Genomic DNA, 23,018 nt, shown 5'->3' with positions numbered 1-23,018 from the left:
GCTCCTCATCTGTGAATGACGGACACAATATCTACTTCATAGAGTTATTAAGAGATAGCTGGCAAAATGCATACAGACTGTTAGTATAGTGTCTGTTAATGATATTAAGAATAAAATGGGCCAGACTTGGTGGCTCAGCCTGTAATCCCAGCACTTTGGGAGGCTGAGACGAGTGGATTGCCTGAGCTGGTGAGTTTGTGACCAGCCTGGGCAACTTGGCAAGACCTCATCTCTACAATAAATAAAAAATTAGCCAGGCATGGTAGCGCGTGCCTGTAGTTCTGGCCACTTGGAAGGCTGAGGCAAAAGGATCGCTGGCGCCGAATAGGTCGGTGCTGAGCTGGCCACGAGTGTGGCATTGTACTCCAGCCTGGGCAATGGAGTGAGACTCCTACTCAAAAAGAAAAAAAAAAGAATAAAATGAAGATTCTGCTTAGTTTGATATATAATACTTTAGAGTATTTTGGAATTTTATTTAGAAGTCAGTCTGAAAGTTCCCAGAAACATTGCCTTACACATTTTTTCTGCTAAATGAGTGAGCTGGCCTTTGATAAATAATTTGGTTCCTGGATTCACATCTCTTACCCTTCCCACTCCCAACTTTAGCTACCAGTCTCACTTCTATCTTACCTCCCTAAAAGGGGACAGGTTCTCAGATTCCAGTTTCACACAAGTCAGATGCAACGCTTTTATTTTCTTCATGTATCATTGAGATCTGGGTTACTTCAAGATACCTTAAAGCTTCAGGTGGAAAAACATGGAACCTTAGTATCCATTCACAGAGCAGGCAAAGCGTGCCCATCTCCACTGGGTGTTGGGTGTCGAGGTCTGTGCCTATCTGATATTCAAGGTGCACAAACACAGTCAATCAAAGAGGTTCCTACAAAGGAGCCAGGCTTCCAGGATGGCCCGAGTTATATCCTGAGCTATTCTGTGTCCTCCTCTGACCCCTGATCCTAAGGCAAATTAACAGCTAAGGGATCTGTGTGACATTGCAAAAGACGCTGGCCTTCTCAGGTCTCCATCTAACAGATCTGGGAGTGAAACTCAAGTTGCCCAAAACCCACCATTCCCCTACATCACCAAGACCAGAGCCCAGCTGCCAGAGTTTTCTCTTTACTTGGTCCCAAGCCAGGGCGCCATTTCCCTGTGGCCTTCTTTGAGTTTCTGGAGCTCAGTGTTCTGTCTTCTCCAAATGACCACAGCACTTACTCTCTGTTCTTCTTATTGACATGCACGTGGGACTTGGAAGTCCTTAAGTAGCCAGAAATCTAGCAGATCTGAGTTCAAGTACTGCTGCACTGACCACAGAACCTTGGGTAAGTTCAAACCTCTAATCTCTGTTTGTGAAATCGGTCTAATCAAAGGACTTGTTTTCCTAAGGATTTAATGAGATATTAATCCTTATTACATAATAAGGATTATGTACATATAATACATAATGAGATATGTAAAATGTTCACCTAAAGACCTGGTACTTACTAAGTACTTAACACTTGCTAGCTATTGTTCTTATTGTATTTACTAATCGTAATAAATTTTCGGTATTTTTCTCTAGTCGTTGCTTCTAAGTAAAATCCTGAGTCCCAAATTAGATGGTCATTTTTGTGAGAGTGAAGACAGTTTATGTATTCTTTTTCATATCTCCCATTGTGCTTAGAGTGGTGCTAGGGGCTTGGGGCAGTGTTGGTAACAGCTTCATAATTGATGGTAAGTGACTTGTTATATGACTTGCTATGCTGCTCCATACACTATATACATACACCATATACATTTTCATATACATATACAACAAATAGGGGATCTAACCTGATTATTCTTATATTGCAATGATCATCCCCCAAAATGTCACTTTGTAGTCACACTTTCTAAGTGCAGATGAATATTTATATGTATGATAGGCTCACATTAAAATTTCATTTTCTTTTTAAAAAAAATCATTTGTTTCTTTTCAGTAAGGATGGGTTAAACCCTGTCGAGCTATTAGTGCTCTCTTTCTGAAAGAGGACAAAGGATCAAGGCATTATTTCACAGATTACAAGGATTTTTTTTTTATCCTCCTAACTAGTTCAGTTACAGGGTATTTGTTACTGTGGAAAAGATGGCCATCACTCCTGAAGTAAGCACAGAGAGTCGGGTGACACGAAGACAAAAGCCAGCTGGATTACTGCAAGATGTGTCCTCAGGTGACCGAGGCTCTTTCATGAGGAAACAAGAACTTCCTGGCTGCTGAAAAACAACAGAAGGTGACATGATGTATGTTGGGTGCTGAAGTGACTTCAGCTGGTGCTCCAGAAAAAAGTCTCCGCTCTTGCTGGTCATCTAGGGTTTCCCTCGAATCTGCCTTTCCAGGGACTGGGAGAGAGACTACTGTGAGTAGAGGTCAGGGGGCCAGTGTGCCTGGGCATTGGCTTCCTGTTCACACCTTGTTAAGGCTGGAGCAAAGCCCACCAACCAATTAGTGTTACTTGTATCCCTGAACAGAGATACTGAGAACCATTTTTACATGCTTTTCACATTCTGAGGCTGGGTGAGGATGAGGGGACAGGATGGGGAGCTTGTGACAACACCAACGGTTTGTTCCTTCTTCAGGACTTCTTCAACATCACAGGCTTCCAGGAGATGCAAGAGACCAGGACTGAGAAACTCAAGATACAAACAAAACACCAGAGAATTCCCAGCATCCGTTTTCTTCTGCCCAAACATCGCCCATGTCTCAAAGAAAAAAATGACTCTGATATAGTCACACTCCAGGAATTTAGTTGTTACTTTTCATTTAAGCTTCTTGTAGTATGTATGATGCTAAATCAAAAATTGAGATGGGCAAAAAGTGTAGGTATTTTTAAACTCCTTTCTTTTTTTGGCAACAATTTAATTTTTATTTTGAGCCCCCATTCAGCCAAGTGATAAAAACTTAGCCAAATCAGGATCTCTTTTCTTTCTTCAAGGTTCCATCTGCACCCGGAGGTAGATAGCACTGAAATGTGGAGGCGGGGGAGGATCAAGGGTCAACCTATCTTGGGTGTTGTCATGGCTCTATTCTGGCTTCTGCTGAGAGCCTGAGAAGTCCTTCATCCTCACCCAGCTCTCTGTTGGGAGTCCTTTGTTCCTATCTCTTAGGGCTGGCTTGTGCTCTCTCCCTCTCTCTCTGTCTCTGTCGCTCTCTCTCTCTCTCTCTCTCTCCCTGTGTGTGTGTGTGTATGTGTCTATCTTTGTGTGTGTGTGTGTGTGTGTGTGTGTGTGTGTGTCTGTCTGTCTCTTTGTCTTTCTCCTCCCTCCTTCCCTCATGCCTGCACACCTGCACCCTCTTGGGAGCACAAGTCCAACACACCTTGAGGGAGGACTTCTGAGAGGTTGTCTTGAGCTAACCCTCTAGACACACATCCCAGACATTTGAAAACAAAAGAAGAGAAGATGGAACTTTCTACTCTTTGTGGCTTTCCCCAGGCCCAGAAAGATAATCCTCTCGGTAACTTCAGGTTTGTGTTTCCTTCTTCTCCTCTTTCCTACTTGACTGAGCAGAACTTAGGACTCAGGACCCAGGAGCATCTCAGCTTTCCTTCCCACCCTCCTTTCCCTCGTCTCCCTATGTAGGGAATCTCTATCTAGTCCCAGGGTGAGGAAACCTTCTGTTTATATCATTATGCATGTTTTATGCCTTGAGTCCTCATGATTGTATTGACTTTCCTCCATCCCATAATCTGGTGCAGTATTGCCCTTAGACTTGAATAAACAGGACCCCTGCCCCAGGTCTCACACCTCAGGAGACCCTGCACTGTGATGCATCTTCTTTGGACCTTTTTGAGTCCCCCTCCTGTGCTTGAAACATACACAGGCCCATTCTTGTGTCTCCCCTTTGGAACATTGACTCTTTACGGTGGGTGTCTACCAGATATCCGAGGGGCAGAGCCCTTGCACCTATAGGACCATCCAAAGCCCCAGAGTGGGGTCTGGTTCTAGAAGGGTGGCCTGTATGTGGATCCTTTCCACTGGATCGAGCAGTGTTTCTTTCTCAGAATCGTATGAGTTTGGACCACCACGCTGGAACTACCAACATGCTGATTTGAGGCGACTCAGACTGTTTATACAGATAGTTTTCACCTCCTGCAAAAATATGTGCATGGGGCCCCACATACCTTAGGGTGTCTCTTCTCTTGTATCTTCTTCCTTCACTCAGGCAATAAGCATAAAATATCAACCTACTTCCTGAATAAAGGGAGGGGGCACAGGGAAACAGAGAATACAGAGGAAAAGCATATCAGCAAATGTACCCAAGTATCATGCTACCACTCACATGAAAAGTAGCTTAGTATATAGTATATATTGAGAGTCAGAAGACTTGAGTTCTGGTGAGTTGACTCTGTTATTAGTTGTGTGATATTGGGCAAGCCATTTCAACTCTTGAGGCCTGTTCATCTCTAAAATGAGATGGAAGGGTAGTTGGATGGATAGTGACGGATGGGCAGATGGATAGATGGATGAGTGAGGAAGTCCGTCAGACAGACTGGGAGAAGGAAGTTGGGGGCCAGTGGCTGCCCAGGTTCTCTAGCCTTACCCAGCTGCTGCAAAGTTCCCATTTCCCTGGTTATGATCTCCATTCCATCTCTTTTCCCATGGCTTTGTTTCCAAGAGCAGCTAGACGAGGTAGACAAAAAGATCACTCCAAGAGTCAGAAAATCTGACTTCTTCTTCTGCAGTGTTTGCTGTGACCTTCGGGCAACTTGGAAAGTTTCCAAGTGTGACCTTTCTCATCAATAAGGTGGAGCTTATGCATCCTGCTTTGTCTATCCTACATGGTTTTGGGGGATCAAATACAATCATGTACACAGAGACTGCTCTGCAGCCACGGAGCCCGTAGTCAAGGTCACGTTTCACAAGGTTTGACTGGGACTGCACTTCTCTCCTTATTCCCCTTCACCGCTGCCCATGGGATTCATACAGGGTTTATACAGAACATGGTTCCAGGTGATTTCACAGCTCCCAAATGAAACAGAGTGACAGAGATCACTGGATAAGGTGGTGTTGTCACATGGTGCTCATCACATGTCAGGGAAAAGGACTTTTCTGCTGCTTTATTTTTGTTTTAAGGCAGTAAAGCCAGAAGGTGTACAGTTACGAGAGGGAGAGTAAAAACCCGGGATTTATCTTTCTGAATAAGTGTGGTTTTCCTCAACTAAATGAGGCAGTGGCAAAGAAAAGCAGACTTAGAAGCATTTGTGGCCTAAGTCTACGGAGACAGGACAGTGCTCAAAGGGAAAGACTGAAGTTGTCCTCTTGTTACACAACCGTATGAAGTTCATGAGAAAACTACCACATCTTATTTCCCTAACCTGAGCCCATCACTCTTGGACCTTTCTTAAATAACTCTTATTTTGTGGCATCATAAAGTCTTAGTCTAGGAGAAAAGCTTTAAATGACCTAACTTGGCCTTCTTCTTAGTCTAGTGGTTTTCAAAATGCTTGTCTCCTCAGGCCAGCAGGAAGGAACTTGTTAGAAATGCAGGTTCTTGAGCCCTGCCTCAGGCTTACTGACTTTGAAGCTCTGGGGATGGGACCTAGAAATCTGTGAGAAAGTCTTCTAGATGATTCTGATAGACCTCAAGTTTGAAGGTCACTGCCCTAATTAATTCCTTTCCTAAACAGCATACTTGATGGATAATCTTTTGACTTCTGCTTGAATATTTCTGGTGACAGGGAGCTCATTACCTCACAAGGCATCGTTAGAAGCCCTAACAATTAGGTGCTTCTCGTCTTAATAAGATAGATCTTACTTCTTGTTATTTCCACCTTCTGGCCTTGGTTTTATTCTCTGAATGTAAGTGAGAGTTATAGCTGACTCAGGATCACTGGAGACTGGGCTAATTATTCACATAGCAAGAATTTGGTAAAGAGGATAGACTGGGAGGGAGGCCAGGGCCTTACATTTTCCTTTCAACCAAATAAAACAGCAAGATTAAGGGCTGTCCCCGGCATTTGTGAGATTATGATAAATATCAGTATTAATAACAATAGTGACAGTAATAATTACCCATGGCTTGATTTGGATGCAGGTCAAGAAACCATCCAAATCAAATTACATGTAAGAAAAATATGTGTGTTCAGTGTGGGAGGAAGAAAAAAGAGGAAGAAAAATTGACGCTGTGAAAAACATTGTACCTTCTAATAAGGATAACGGCGCCTTTCTGTTCCAAGGAGGTTATAAGAGAAAGAAATCTGGTGGGGCAGGGATATTTTATGGATAAGGTCTCAGCTCCTCTCTGATTTGGTGTGTGCATAGCAAGAAAGGCTGGTGAGGAAAAATGAGTTTGGTCACCCAGACCACCTGGTCACCCCCAAACCAGAGATACTTTGAGTTGAACATAGTTGTTTGGCCAGATATTATTGGTAGGGGTCTTTTCTGTTTGTTTCTGGTGGGCGTTTGGTAGAAGGGACAGGGAAAGAATGATAGTGTCACATTGTGGACAGGGAGGTAGGGAAGAGAAAAGGGGAGGAGGGAGAAGGGAGGAAGAAGGAAGGAGTAGGGGAAGTTGCCCTGGCTCTGGCTTTAGCCTTCCTTCCCTCAGTCCTGTCTTGGTCTCTCCTTTCATTTTCTTCTCACTGAGGACCAAAAGCCCTGAGCAGCTCTAAACATTGCCAGGATACTCTCACAAATGATTTTTCCTCCTCCAAATTTGATCCTGGAGAGTGTTTACTTCCTGTGGAACCCCAGGGACCTGCTGATTTTTCCCATTACTGCAAATTGCTGCTCTCGGTGCTTTGCATTTGTTATTAAGATGCAATCAGGGTTGCCTAACTGATTACCAGCCTCACCCTTCAGCCCCAACCCTCACACCTGACTTGGGAGGAAACTGCAGTGGAAAACAGAATCCCCATTTCCAGCTGCTGGGGGCCAGCCTGTGGGGCCTTTCTGTTTCACCAGGGGGCTCAGAGTTTCCAGCGGGCAGCCGGCCAGAGCAGAGCCCCAAGAAGGAGCCAGGAGGTGCTGGTCTCCACTGTGGATCCTGGGAATGCTGAGAAGCAACTCTGTGTCCTTTAAATTCCTGGGAATTGTGGTGGGTGCTGGGCCGTGTGACAGGCCTCTGGAATCATGACGACCGATGGCCGGGGCGGCCTGCCCAATGAGGCAGAGGCCAGCCCAAGCCAGACCTTCCGGGCGAATAAGCACAGAGTGTCTCTTAAGGCTGAGTGGCAGGATAATGCGCCCACGGGTGATGGCCTGACCAGAATCGTGTGTCAATCAGTATGCTCTGAAACAGCTACAAGCTCTGCCAGAGACAGCCCCCACCTCTGCCTCCCACCTGAGGACACCTCCTCCTTTGCCTACCCCTGTCAAAGCTGCTCAGGCCTTTCTTCGGTTCTGTCTGTGTTTGCAGCCAGCAAAATGCACATGAGCATAGACCAAAATCAAGTACAGTACTGGGCCAGAGTTCAGGACTTAAGGACATCTGTGACCCTTTCTCCTTGCTCCTCCCGTTGTTTTATTTTTTAAAGTGTCTTCATTTTTATTAAACACGTGTCTTAACTATCCCCCCCACCCCCACCGAAGGTTCATTGTTGCATGAGAAAAAGAACAGCTCTCGGAGATCATGGACACAGAACTCTTATCGAATCACTGAGAAGGGAAAGGGTGAGAGAACAGAGGAAGAGCTGCAGCAACACAGCTGTCACAAATTCCAGCAAAAGAGTCAAAACTTGATTACTCCCCAGTAATCAAGTCAAGTAAGACTCTTTGTGCGCCCCTCCATGGATGTCCTTTTAAAAGCCTAGTCAGATCCATGTGGGGAAGCTTGCAGCAGTGGGAAGCTTCTCCTGTGTCTTCTGATTTTCATTAGACCTATGGAATGTGCTTATGGAAGAAGAAATAGAGAGTAGGAAGGAAAGGGAGAACAAAGGGAGAGCCCACACTTGAAAAGAGAAAGGCAATCCTGAGTTCAAACCCTGCCTACTGCATTTATTGCCACTGTTATCTGAGCCTGTTCTTTCCCTACTCTAAATGGCGATAATAAATCTATCTCATAGGGTTGTTACCAGGAGAACACAAGGTACTATATACAAAGTTTGTGAGATTTACTTTCCTTCTTTTCTTTTCCTTTGTTTGGGAAAGGGGGTAGTTAAGACAAAGATTTTTTAAAAAAATCATTTAAAGACCAAGATGAAACTCCTCTATGGACCAGAAATAATTATGACTGTCTTATCCTCCTCCCATGGAGAAGAAAGTAGAGTTAGTAAACTCCAGAGTTACGTTATTCTACTCTCCCTACGAATGATATTACTTGGTAGGATGTTACTTAGATAACCCAAATCTGACAAAGGCAAAGTCTTGACCCAGAATCCTCCCTGCAGTTCAGGGAGCCATTCTAGGCCAAAGTTTAAAGACAGGTTGTAGGGTCCACACAAGAGAGAGCAAAATAGTTATTGTCTTTAGCATGAAGAATCATCTCAGAATATGTTTAAGGAGAAGCTTAAAGGGTTGGACTTGGGTGAAGCATATAGACACTTTATGGAAAATCTTCCCAGGGAGTCAGCCCAGCATGATGGCCTCAAGCGTGCCATTAGGTGGGTTCACTTGGAGGCAGTTGGAGCTCTTGGGCCTTTTCTGACTATAGGCTGCTGAGTGTGGGAGAAATGCCTGACATGCATGGAACTGGAGTTCCAGATTATCATTAGAATCCCAGGAGAGAAGAGAGAGAATGAAGCAGAAGCAAAATCTGAAGAGATAATAGCCAAGAATATCCCTAAACAGAAAAATGATATCCAGCCACAGAGCCTAGAAACTTAGTAGACCCCAATAGGATAAATATAAAATACATGCATCTAGATATCTCACAATCTGATATATCACTGATGAAAACTAAACACAAATCTGCCTGGGGAAGGGGGAACATACCTCATCAACAAGGGTACCTGCATAATGATAATTTGTATACCTAACCCTGAATTGTACACCACATCTTTAAAATAAAAAAATTAAAAGCTAAAAAAAAAAAAAGGAAAACTAAACACAGAGGAAATCTTAAGCATAACCAGATCTTTTAAAAAAGATATTACTTTCAAAGGAGCAACTCTAGGACAAACACCCAACTTCTAATGGAAGTCAGAATATGATTTTAAAAATGTCTTTAACATTCCATAATTGGCCAGATGCAATAGCTCACACCAGTAATCCCAGCACTTTGGGAGGTGGAGGCAAGAGGATTGCCTGAACCCAGAGGTTCAAGACCAGCCTGGGCAATTTGGCGAGACCTCATCTCAACAATAAATAAAAAAAACTAGCTGGGCATGATAGTGCATGCCTGTAGTTCCAGTTACTTGGAAAACTGAGGTGGAAGGATCACCTGAACCCAGCAGATTGAGGCTGTGGTGGCTGTAAGCATGCTACTGTACTCCAGTCTGGGCAACAGAGTGAGACTCCAACTCAAATAAATAAATAGATAAATATTAAAATTCCATAATTACAGTGGGAGATTTCAACAGTGTAAATAAATGATAATCATGCAATAAGTCAGTAACGTTATAGAATGTCTGAACAACAGGTCTGACAATTTGAATTATCACAATATAGAGAAGATTCGACTAACAAGTGTAGAACATGCCTTCTTTTCTTTTCCTTTCTTTTCTCTTATTTCTTCTCTGTTTTTGTTTTTTGTTTTTCTGAGTTGAGATGTCACACTGTCACCCAGGCTGGAGTGCAGTGTCACGATCACAGCTCACCATAGCTTCAACCTTCTGGGCTCAGGCAATCTGTACTCTTCAGGCTCCCAAGGAGCTGGGACTACAGGTGTGCCCACCATGCTTGACTGATTTATTTTTTTTTCCTAGAAATGAGATCTCACTATGTTGCCCAGGCTGGTCTCATATTCCTGGGTTCAAGTAAGCCTCTTGCATCGGCCTCCCGAAGGGCTGGGATTACAGGTGTGAGCCACTGTGCCTAGCCAGAACATATCTTCTTTTCAAGTGCACATGAAAACATTTTCCAAAAATAATTATGTATTGGGCCATAAAGTGAGTCTCAACAAATTGCAAAAGACTAAAATCATAGTCTTTGGCTTCAGTTGAATCAAGCTAAAAATTAACAACAAAAATGAATGAAATAGCAGTAAAATATAGCCTATTAAAATATGTGTTTAAAGGAAGTTTGTATCCTTTCATTAGGGAAGAAAAAAAGCTGAAAAATAATAATGTGAATATTCATAAAAGAAGTTGGGAAAATAAAACACAATTAAACCCTAAGATAATAAAAATATGGATTTAATGAAATAGATGACAAATGTATAATAGAGAAAATTCAACAGAATTTAAAAAATTTTGAGACTAATAAAATGTATAGCCCCCTAGGAAGACTATGTATTTATGTGTATATGAGAGAGAGAGAGAAAGAGAGAATACAAATTATCACATTAGGAATGAAAAAGGAATATTGGCCAGGGGCGGTGGCTTATGCCTATAGTCCCAGCACTTTGGCAGGTGGACATGAGAGAATTTGCCTGAGCCCAGAGGTTCAAGACCAGCCTGAGCAACTTAGTGAGACCTCTTCTCTACAATTAATCAAAAAATTAGGTGGGTGTGGTAGCAGGTACCTGTAGTTCCAGCTGCTTGGAAGACTGAGGTATAAGGATTGCTTGAGCCTAGAAGGTCGAGCTGCAGTAACTGTGATTGTGTGACTGCATTCCAGCCTGGGTAACAGTGAGACTATGACTCAAAAAAGAAAATAAAATAAAAGAAAAGAAAAAAGGAAATTATTCCAGATTCCCTTTACATTAAAAAATGAGATGAGATAAAATTATTAACAATTTTTGTGTCAATATATCTGATAATTTTAAAAATATATCTTATCAAAATTAATATCATGAGAAATAGAAATTCTGAATAGTTTAGCGTCTATTAAAATTGAATCTGTTGTTCAAAACCTTTCCTTCAAGTCAACTCCAGGTCCAAATGTTTTCACCAATGAATTTTTCCAAACTTGAATAAATAAATCATGAGGCAAATTTGACTTTTGAACTTGTAAGGGCTTCCCTTTTCTTTTTCTGGGGATGCTGTGTAAAGGCACTCAGAATGGCCCAGCGTTCTACATACCATCGCAGGCTTTCCTACAATACAGCCTCTAACAAAATGAGACTGTCCCGAACGCCTGGTAATAGGATCGTTTACCTATATACCAAGAAGGTTGGGAAAGCACCAAAGTCTGCGTGTGGTATGTGCCCAGGCAGACTTCGAGGGGTTCGTGCTGTGAGACCTAAAGTTCTTATGAGGTTGTCCAAAACAAAAAAACATGTCAGCCGGGCCTATGGTGGTTCCATGTGTGCAAAATGTGTTCGTGACAGGATCAAGTGTGCTTTTCTTATCAAGGAGCAGAAAATCGCCGTGAAAGTGTTGAAGGCACAAGCACAGAGTCAGAAAGCAAAATACAGAAGTGAAGCTTTTTTTCTGTAATAAAAATTAAAAGCCTTGTTCTGTGAAAAATAAATAAATAAGTCACACTGATTTTATATAATTCTTTCAGAAAACAGGAAAGCAGAAGACAATTTAAAACGTATTTTATAAGACCAGCTATAATTCAAAATAATGCAAAAAATTACAGACAGAAAAATTACAGACAGATTTCTTTCATGAAGGTAAACTTAAAATTATTTATCAAAATATTAGCAAATAGAATCCAGTGATACAGGATTGGTTTAATACTCGAAAGACAGCAATCACAATTTATCACTTCAATAGAATGAAGGAGAAAAACCATGTGGCCATGCTCAAAACATGTAGAGAAAGCACTGATAAAATTCAATATGCATTTCTGATAAAATACTTTCTTATCAAAATTAAAATAGAAAGCATTTCTTTAATCTGATAAAAGGCATCTACAAGAAAATCTACTGCAATCATCATGCTTAAAGATAAAATACAAAGCCATCCCTTGAGATTAGAAACAAGAAGAGTCCTGAATAACTTTTTGTGGTACTAGAGTTATAGCAAGAAAAAAAGAAATAAAAGCTATGAAGTCTCAAATGGAAGATGCAATGCCATCAGTATTTGTAGATGACATGATTGTGCATTTAGAGAGAGACAAAATAACTTATAGAAAAACTGTTAGAATCATTAAGTACATTTATAAAGATCACTGAATACAATGTCCAATGGACAAAAATCAATTGTATTCCTATATACTAACAACAATTAAAAGGAAAATAAAATCTGTACCATTGATAATAGTATCCCCAGACATCAAATATCTAAAATAAATCTTATTAAAAATTTGCAAGAAAATATTATAAAGAAATTGCAGAAGATCCAATAAAGAAGGAATAAACTATTTTCATGGATTAGAGATTCACTGTTATAAAGAGGCCAACTGAATTCAGGATATCTTGTTTGTTTTGCTTTTTTTCTTTTTGAGGTAAGTGACAGTCTGATTATAAAATTATATGGAAATGCAAAGAATAATAACTAAGTCTCTTTGAATAAGAAAAATAAAATTAGAGGGTTTATAATATCAAGAGAGATTATAAAGGCATGGCAAGTAAAACAGCAAAATATTCATGTAACATAGAAATATCAAGCAACATATCAGAAGAATGTATTAAAAATCAACCAATTCATATAAAGTTACTTAATCTATGGCAAAGTTAACTCAGCTATACATTGGTTAAAAGGTGACCTTTTTCCTAATGGTCTTAGTCTTTTAAAAACTCATGAAAAAACAAATAAACATTGATTCCTATCTTACACTATACCAAAAAAATTCTGAGAAAATTATAAATAAGAAAGCTGAAATAATTCAACTTCTAGTTGAAAAATAAAGCTCTACCATCATGACATTAAGGTGAGAGATTGTCTCTTAATCAAAACAACCCCAGAAAGGTAATAACCACAAAATAAGTGATTAATAAATTTAACTATATAAAAAATAAGAATGTCTGTTCACGAAAAGTATACATTAAGAACCTGAGGTTGGGTTCGGTGACTCAGCCTGTAATCCCAGCCCTTTGGGAGGCTGAAGTGAGTGAATTGCCTGAGTCCATGGGTTCACGACCAACCCGGGCAACTTGGCAAGACTTCGTCTCTATAGTAAATAAAAAAAAATTAGCTGAACATGGTAGCGCATGCCTGTAAAGTTTTGGCTACTTGGAAGGCTGGGGTGGAAGGATCACCAGAGCCCAGCAGGTTGACGCTGGAGTGGCTGCGAGTGTGCCACTGCACTCCAGCCTGGGTGACAGAGTTAGTCTCCAACTTGGGCCGGGGGGGGGGGATGAAGAACCCGAAAATCAAGCCGGAGAGAAGGAAAAGATATTGGCAATATATCTATCTGACAAAGTTCTCCCACTCAGAATAGATAAAGAAATTCTACTAATTGATAAGAAAAAGACAACGCAATAGATAAATAAATAGGCAAAAATCTGTAAACAAGCACCTCTAAAAGAAGATATCCAAATGGCTAATCTGCATATGTAAAGTGTTAATTCTCATTAGTCTTCAGGGAAATGCAAATTTAAGCCATAATGTGACACCATCACTATATATTCACCAGAATGGCTAAAATTTAAAAAACAGACAGCACTAAGTGTTGATGAGGATGTGGGATACATTTGAAACTCCCCTTTTCTGATTATGTACTGTAGTGCTATACAGTGTAAATTGGCACAACACCTTAAAAAACTGTATGGCGATGTCTACTAAAAGCTGAACCTACATACTACATATGCCATGTGACACAGCAATTCTACCCCTGGTGTTTGCTAAGTAGCCCTCTCTCACTCATCTTACTGCCATCTTGCTGATGTCCAGGGCTTTGAAGGGCCAGTGTTGTGTCACATTGTTGTGTAAAGAAGAAATCTTTTTCCTCCCCATCTTAAGCTCATGGCTGAGACCCTGTGACAAAAGACATGACCAAGAGAAAAGCACATAAAATTGTTTGATATAAGCAGGTCCTTCTCTGCAGTGTATGCTCTACACTCTCTCCATAGACTAAGGCCTAATTCATGGGTTCTGACCAGGAAACAGACCCTATGCTGTTCACTCCATCTCTGTCTTTGCCTTTAAGTCCCTGTCATTAATCTCCTCAAAGTGCAAACAGGAGCCTGCAGGCTACTTGTGACACCCATTACTCAGACATCAAGGTTCTATACCCACTGGGACCCCCGCTACATGGTGTGTCAGTTAGGAATATTTTGGGCTGCAAGTAACAGATATCCCAAACAACAGTACCTTAAATCAATGGGCATTTGCTTTTCTGCTTAAGAAATCTGGAGGTAGAGAGAGGCTGATGTTGGTTCACTTGCTCAGTTGAATCATCAGGGAGCCAGGTGTTTCTATCTGATCACTCTGACATCATTAGTGGTTGGCTTCTCATTAGTGGTTGACTTTTTGTCCCCTATCCTTGCCATCTCATGGTTGCGCCAGAAACATCATAATTGTGTACAGGGCAGAAACAGGGAGAACAGATAGTATAACGCTATGTTCTCACCTCTTTCATCAAAAGGAAAGCCTTCTCATTCCCCAACCTCCACTCTCAGCAAACTTCCTTGTGTCTCCCTGGCCAAAACCAAGTCACATTAACACCTCTAAGTACAAAGGACACTGGCAAGTGAGTATTCAGTAGTTCAGAATGGCCTTTGCACAGCCAAATAACAGTACTAAAAGACAGTCATTCAGAATCACAAATAGGAACAAAGATATTGTACAATCCACTGACAACTCCGAATAATTGAGGGCTGGATTTACCTGTTCAGCTTGTCTTTTCTGGAGACAGATAATGTACTTGACTAATCTTCCCCATGTAGCCTTTGAAATGTCTTGCTTATGCTTTCTGGGTTTCCAGTGAAAATGAGGCTTTCCTTTGGTTAAATATAATGGTTTCCCTATAAGAGTGCCAAATTATTTCATTGAGTGGTGACTTTAGACTCTTCTCTCTGCTACTTATTTGAACGTCAGTGTCAATCCCCCGAGTGTCATCCTAGACGGTTTGATAGAGTAAAGAAATGAGAAGCCTCTGTTCAATCAAGTACCTGATTAATACAGGTGCAGTATGCAAATTACTGACTTTCTATAAATCAGAATCAGATAAAACATGCTTACAACTGCTCTTACCATGTCTCTTCTCTTTTTCTCAATCTCTTAACATCCTCTTCCCGAAGGTTATCTGTTATGTGTGGCAGGATGTTATGTTTTCGAGGCTGTTGTTATTTTCTTCCTCGATTTTTAGCCCTTAGCTTTATCCTAGATTTCTGTGTTCTCCTCCACTCTTGCTGATTATCTTAGATGGACAAAGTATAAATCTAGCTATGAGAATGGCAGGTTGTAGAATGTTTACACTAGTGTTAAATATAATCACAAGAGACACCCTTATCTGGACACGGCCTCTCCATGAACAATAGATACTCATTTATTTATAAGATGTTTTTTCTAACCTAGTTCAACCTAGGTGGGTATTTCCAATCCTTTTCATAATGCCTTTACAGCAAATGGGGTGTGTCAGAAATTCTAGATTATCCTTCCCCATGTCATGCAAGAGTGTAAGTTGACAAGTTGTTTCTGTTTTTGTGTCTACCTGTATTTCTTGGATACAAATATAGAGTGTGTTGCAAATTGTTGCTATGCAATAATTTCTTCCATCAAAACATTCCATGACCCTGCTCACAGCTCTCAAAACATCAAAGGTATGATGCAGTAGTGCAAAGGGGAAGGGTGAATGGAACGCCAAAAATAGAAAGGTTGGTTTGGAAAATGCAGAATGTGCTAATTAGGGCCGGAAATACATAGAAAGAGCCTGCACACGAAGTTTTATGATACAGAGTCTAAGGGATGGGCATCCTGACCCATGAGCCACGTGGCCAGAGAACCAGTGTTCTGACACCAAGGCTTCTGTACGCAGCTAAGCATCTATCAATCGCCAAGAGCTGAACTCCAGGAAGTGGCCAGGAGACAACTGTCAGCTAAAGACAGAGCAAGGCTGGAATTGTGAGCCTCTGTTAGCACATGCACAACTCAAGGAGTCTTACTTCTTTTTTCATTATTGCAAAAAAAAAAAAAAAGTTTTTAAGAGACAGAGTCTCATTCTGTCACCCAGGCTAGAGTGCAGTGGCACAATCATGGCTCACTACAGCCTCAAACTCCTGGGATCAAGTGATCTTCTCACTTTAGCCTCCCGAGTAGCTGGAACTAAAGGTGAGGACCTGGCTAATTTTTTAAAAAATGTTTTGTAGCTATGGGTCTTGCTATGTTGCCTAGGCTGGTCTCAAGCAATCCTCCCATCTTGGCTTCCCAAAGTATTAGGGTTACATGTGTGAATCACACACTCAGTCCAAATTGTGTTTTTAAAAATTTTTAAAATATTTGGCATTTTATTTTTTTGTTTTTTTTTTGTTTTTTTTTTGAGTTGGAGTCTCACTCTGTCGCCCAGACTGGAGTGCAGTGGCCGCTCCCGGCCACCGCAGCCTCGCCTGCTGGGCTCCAGCGATCCTTCCACCTCAGCCTTCCAAGTAGCCGGAATTACAGGCACGCGCTACCACGCCCAGCTGATTTTTTGATTTATTGTAGAGATGAGGTCTTGCTGCCCAGGCGGGTCTCGAACCCGCGGGCTCAGGCAATCCACTCACCTCAGCCTCCCAAAGGCGCGGGATTACAGGCTGAGCCACCGAGCCCGGCTAAATATTTGGCATTTTAAAAACAACTTTATTGAGATATAATTAACATACCATGCAGTCTACCCACTTAAGGAGTACAATTCAATGGTTTGGAGTATATTGCATTATTAATCTTTTTATAATTGTGTTGAAATATACATAACCCAAATTTTACCATTTTAGCAAATTCAAGTGTACAGTTACATGACATTAATGATATTCACCATGTTGTGCAACCATTACCACAATCTATTTCCAAAATGGTTTCATCACTCCAACAGTATCTTTTTTACGACTTTAAAAGACACCCTCTTTAGAGTGGGCAAGCTGACAAAAAAAAAAAAAAAAAAAAGCCCTTTCCCTTTGGGCTGTCATAGCCCAGGCCCAAGTATACTCTTTGGGAAACTGAGTTTGACTGGTACCAGCCCCCACTCTGCCCTGGGTTGGGAGCCATGCACAACACATACTACCCAGGTTTCCCAGTAGCCCTGCTGATGCTACCATTGAATCACTGGGGCCAGATAGGACAAGGGCTTGTCATCCAACTGGGAGAGGAAACAGCGGGACAGAGAAGGAGGACATTCTCTTTTGAGTATAATGAATCCCCTACATATGAACCGTCAAAAGTTGCAAACTTTCAAAGACGTGAATGTGCGTCCGCCTGTCCAATCACGCAAGTTAATTCACGTGTCTGGTGTGCTTTGTCACATGCGTGCATCCTCTACAAGTGGTTGTGCTTTTGTGAACTTAACTGTACAGTACTGTAAGAGTACAGTAGTACAGTGTCTTTATTTCAAGCCCAGGATGCCCGGAAGCAAGTGTGAAAGCAGCGGTGATGTCGCTGGAACTGTATAGCCCACTGTGTTAGTTGAGTTCCTAGGCCAACTTTGTTGGATTTACAAACAAATTGGACTTACGAATGCACTCTCAGAAGGGTATGTAAGGGACTTACTGTACTGATTCTGAGCCAGGCCCCGTGCTATGGTCTTGTGTGTCCCTCTTGAAGCATCTTGCTTCAGGCTTTATGCCCATACCTGGGGAATGAATTAATGTACCCTCCTTCAAAGGGTCTCGTGTTCTTCCAGTTCTCCTGGAGACTCGAGGACCTGTGTAGCTGTGCAGAATGGATGAGGTAGAAGAAAAAGGTGCTCGTGGAGACAAAATGAGTACCCAGGAGGGCCATGTTCTCAGATGGGCAGATCGTCCCTACCCCTTGTATTGACTTCCTGGGAATTCTGGAGGAAACTACTACAAACTTGGGGGCTTAACATAAGAGCAATATACTGTCTCACAGTATTGGAGTCTAGAAGTCCAAAATCAAGGTGCTGGTAGGGCCGTGCTCCCTCAAAAGACTGTAGAGGAACTTCCTTGCCTCTCCCAGCTTCTGGTGGCTCCCGGCGCTCCTTGGTTTGTGACTGCCTCATTCCAATCTCTGCTTCTGTCTTCACATGGCCTCTCTTCTGCTTGTGTCTCTTTTTTTGTGTGTCTCTTATAAGGACACTTGTCATTGGATTTAGGACCAGCCTGGACAATTCAGGATGATCTCATCTAAATATCTTTAACATAATTACATCTGCAAAAACCCTTCTTTTGAATAAGGTTGCACTCACAGGTTCTGGGCTTTAGGATGGGGACACATCTTCCTGCGAGCCATCATTCAACCCACTATGTTCCTACATTTCCTGGGCTGTCAGCAGGGGAAAACAAACCCTTTGATCCACCCAAAAGTGAGACCCAGTGTTACAGCACCACTGTCTATTGTAACAGAAATGGCAGAACCAAGATCCAAGGCTGGTGCCAAATCTGCCATTTCTGAGTGATGGGATCATTCCCACTTTCGGTCTAGAGCCCAGGACACAATCTCACATTGGGAGGTAGGCTTCCCATGGGCTGTATTCACAGACTTGGACTACAGCACCCTCGGAGAGTCACCCGACTTCCTGGTTCCCTCCTACGGGGATGATGGTGAGTCGATGTGTCTCCCCAGGCAGGAGTAGAGATTGACCTTGAGCAGAGTTTTCCACTTCTTCTCCTCCCACAGGTGGAGGAAATGCTTCTTCTTTAAACAGAGCACCCTTTCCCTCAGGGTTTCAGGTCAGGTGCCTGGGGTGGAGAAGGCAGGGCTTGCTTCCTTGGCTTCCCAAGGTAGGTGTCCTGCCGACCCCTCACCCCCTTTCCTTTAGAGAAGTAAAACTCACCTTGGAGCTTGAAGAGCTCTAGGCTGGAGGAGTGGTGGGGAGACGATATCTACTTCTTGCTTCTTCTAGATGTTTTCTGTGAGGAGAACTTGGCAACTTCTTCCTCTCTATCCTTACCAAGCTTTCCTAAGAACCCACTTACACAGAAGCAGTATCTAGATTAAGAAGAATCACAGGGTTTACTAGGGGTTTAGTGGTGCTTTTGTATATATTTCTCTGAGAAGAGCAACCGGGTAAGAGAGTCGTCCATAAGGGAGAGTTGGGGATGGGAATGGCAAGAATGAAGGGGAGAGTGGGAGGTAAATCCTGTGCAGAAGGGGGTTAGGGGGCTTGCTGGGCCCCTCACGGGGCGGTTCACAAGAAAGGAAGGATAGAGCATGAGGATGGGGTTGCTGAGTGGTGAGTGTCGAAGTTGCTAGACCAGGGGTGTCCAACCTTTTGGCTTCATTGGACAACACTGAGTAAAGAGGAATTGTCTTGGGCCTCACATAAATTATATAATATAGTTAGTATATATACAAAACAAGAATTCTTTTTTTATATACTTTATTACAAAGTTTAGGAAAATGGGACAATATAAAACTTGGGAAATTTGACCTTGTTTTTCTCAAACTAATCTACCAATGTCTGGTTCGATGGAAGTGGTTGCAATTTTTTGTGAGTTCTGAAGGTGCTTGTCAGTAATGTTTGTTCGAATTTTGCTCTACGTGTGCTTCATCATTGAAAACAGCTGCTCACAAATGTATGTTCTGCCAGAAAAGCGATGTCATGAATGAAGCATGACTGCAAGTTTCAAAAATGGAACTACGCTTGGAATCACAAAGAAAATAAATGCTAAAGCCGGGCTCGGTGGCTCAGCCTGTCATCCCGTGCCTTTGGGAGGCTGAGGTGGGTGGATGGCCTGAGCCCGCGGGTTCGAGACCCACCTGGGCAGCAAGACCTCATCTCTACAATAAATCAAAAAATCAGCCGGGTGTGGTAGCGCATGCCTGTCGTTCCGGCTACTTGGAAGGCTGAGGTGGAAGGATCGCCGGAGCCCAGCGGGTCGAGGCTGCGGTGGCCGGGAGCAGCCACTGCACTCCAGTCTGGGTGGCAGAGTGAGACTCCAACTCAAAAAAAGAAAAGAAAAGAAAAGAAAAGAAAAGAAAAGAAAAGAAATGCTAGAAAACACATGATGTTAAAAGATTTTGTGGGGTCGCATTCCTATCTGTCCTGGGCCACCTGTGGGTTGCAGGTTGGGCATGTCTACTCCAGAGGATCTGGTCTGCACTGTAGAGAAGAATGCTGCAGAAACCTGTGAGGACAGCAACACCTTTGAAATGAAGGACACACACGTCTGGGAAGTCTGTGGACTGAACGATTTGTATTCCTGCTTCTAAATGAATGGGTAGGACTCAAACTTGTGCTTAGTGCATTTAACCTATAATGAAGGTCTTTCTCTCAGAGTTCCCTGATTAGAATGGCTTTCACAAGTGAATAGGATGCAGGGTGTGGCAAAAGGACAAATATTTTTTGAGCGTCTACTATGTGTCAGGCACTGTGCTGGCGCTAGGAGCACACGTGTGTGCGTGTACGTTTTCATGTTTTGTCTCATTTTGTCCTCGCTGTGACTCTCTGAACTAGTTGTTCTTGTTCCTTTTGAGGGAAGTGAGGTTCAGAGAGGTTTGGCATTTTGCCCAAGGCCACAGAGTCAGGAGCTGGATTCAAACCTGGGTTCAAACCTGGGTTCACTTGGACCTGGATTCAAACCTGGGTTCACTTCACTCAAGGCCTGTTCATTCGACAAACATTTCTTGAGGGTCCACTCGAAGCCTGACGCTGGTTCTCTGCCCTACAGAGAGGCCCAGCCGCCCTGCCTCCCTAGGTGTCCGCTCCCTTTCTGGTTAACCCCATGACTGGGTGTGGCTGAGCTGACACAGCATCTGGGGTTCTTTTTCCAGGCTGCACACTTGCCAAGATTCTGCTCTGGCTTAGGGTGACGCCACGTTCTTCAGAGCCTGTCACGACTTGTGGCTTTGCCTTCCGCCCGCCAGTGGGCGGCATGCTACCTTTGAGGCAAAGCAGCCAATCCTCTGGGAGGACTGAGGCAGGGGGGCATGTGCTGGCGTGCCCACACAAGCCATGGGGGGCGGTGGGTGCCTTGGAATGTTTCCTCTAGGTTGCTATGCCCAAGCTGGATCGCCTCACCAGAGCTACCTGAAGATCCAACTCAGATCTGTCCTCCACGTCTTCCCTGCTCAGAAGCTGGGTTGGAATTTTTAAAAATGCCTTTGAATTTCAAAGGAACCAACCTCCACCACCTGGAAGAAGGACAATCCCCTCTGCAGCTGGGCTTCCTGCTGCTCTGCCTGCCCGGCAAATTTGGAACAAGGGCTTTGGGACAGCCTACCAACAACTCAGCCAGACACTCAATCCTGCGATTAGAGTTTGGCATTAGGTCACGGTGTGACGAAAGGAACGCAGTGATTAGCATCCAGCAAACACTCAGCAAGAAGAGAGGCCAGCAACCAACTAGATGCATTTTCTAGAACATTTGGATCTGACATGTACTGAGCTGGATTAAGAGCCTAACTCCTTTTCCTTTGCATAATAGGGTATTTCAGAGGTAAAGTCACACCCTCTTATGTGATCTTTATCCCAAAAAGTGTGGGATGACAAGTCGAATTTTCAACTCAATCTTGAACCTAAAGGGAAGCTAGAAGCTGGCATTAATAAGCGGGATTTGGGGTTCTTAAATTTTTTTTCTTTTCCTGCTTAACAGGCTCTAAGAATCATTCAAAATCCTGGATAGAATTATCCAGAATGGGTGTGTTGGTGCCTCTGTTAAGCCAGAGGGCAGCTGGGGTAGAGAAGGCAGGGTCAGTAGACAGGGGAAGTTTGCCACTAATGAGGCTTGGGTGCTGGGAAGGCTGAAGGCTCTGCACCTGAGCATCTTCATCTCTAACATGGCAGTGATAAGGCTTCCCTCTCAGGGAGGTGACCGTGGTGGACCATGGCCCACCGGACTCCACCCTCCGTGAGAACAAGGCACTCCCTTGTTCTTTGTTGCATCCTCAATGCTCGGCATGATGGGAGCTTGCTACAGATTCGACCAGTGGATCATCTAGGCTTACCATCCTTCCCTGTCTCTCTGTCCGTCCTTCACACCACAGCCGGAGTCCCATATCCACAGGATCTGGACTGAGACTTGGATCTTGCCAATCTGTTCCATGTCTCCACCGCCTGTGGGAATAGCCCTGTTTCTAAAGACAAGCTGCTTTCCCAGGAAGCCACGCCCATGCGGTAAAGAAGTCAGAAACCCAAATGAAAAGGGAAGGAAGGTGAAAGAGTGGGAGGAAAAAAGGAGAGAAGCAGGCGCTAGGCTGAGACCCACCCTAAAAAGGATTAGATACCTGTGCAGTTTTAGTTCCTGGACTGCCAAATTCCTCCTGCTGCGACTCTGAATAGAAAATGGGATAGAACAATGAGCTGGAATTGACGGTGCCTTTGAAAGGCGACTGCTCTCCACATGCATTCTGAGTATGCCAAGAATTGCTTTCAGACCAGAGAAGTCTTTCTGGTCTACAAGGGCCCCGTGACAGCTGGCAGAAGACAATACACCCTACATGGCTGAGACCTCTGTCCCCTGAGCACTTCCATAAAAACGTGTGTTTTAAAAGGTCATGCATGTTTCCAGAAGGAAGGTGAAAACAAGATAGGTATTTGAGATGTTATATATCAGCAGGGTATATATTGTAGAGCCTGGTTTAGCAAAGATGTATTTGTAGGTCTCAAATTTCTCAGGTAGATAACTGAGAAATTTGTGATATGGTATTGTTTAGGAATTAAGTTAGATCATTGCTGAGACTGTGGTACTTAAAGGACAAATGTGTTTTTATTTATGCCTGGTATGTTATTGATTTGAGTTAATGGTGTCATCCTCCAGTCTCAAGCCAGACAAATCTGGAACCATCCATTACTCCAGCCTGTCTCTTGCCTCTCACCCAATCCTGTCTTCTTCCCTCCTAGTCCTGTCACACCACTGTATCTGCATTTCTGCCTCCCTTGCCTCAATGGTTGAACTCACCTCTCTTGCCTTCTAGAATTTCCTCAGCTCAGTTTGCCAAAGACGATAAAGAAGAATTTATTCAAGGGAAACCATGGCAATAGGTGCAGAGACCACAGCAACAGGGTCTTGCAGTGGGGGAGACTGGGTTCTACCCTGA

At 43.0% G+C, this 23,018-nt stretch overlaps 1 pseudogene; it reads left to right on the top strand.

Moving 5' to 3' along the window:
• The first annotated feature begins 11,054 nt into the window (after positions 1-11,054).
• On the top strand, positions 11,055-11,446 carry LOC103271146 (annotated as a pseudogene).
• The last annotated feature ends 11,572 nt before the right edge of the window (positions 11,447-23,018 follow it).

This window comes from Carlito syrichta, unplaced genomic scaffold (genome assembly GCF_000164805.1).
Source record: "Carlito syrichta isolate Samal-C Ts95f unplaced genomic scaffold, Tarsius_syrichta-2.0.1 Scaffold311324, whole genome shotgun sequence".
In the NCBI taxonomy this organism is placed as follows: domain Eukaryota; kingdom Metazoa; phylum Chordata; class Mammalia; order Primates; family Tarsiidae; genus Carlito; species Carlito syrichta.
The sequence above is the reverse complement of the archived record's forward strand: the minus strand, read 5'-3'. Positions and strand labels throughout refer to the sequence as shown.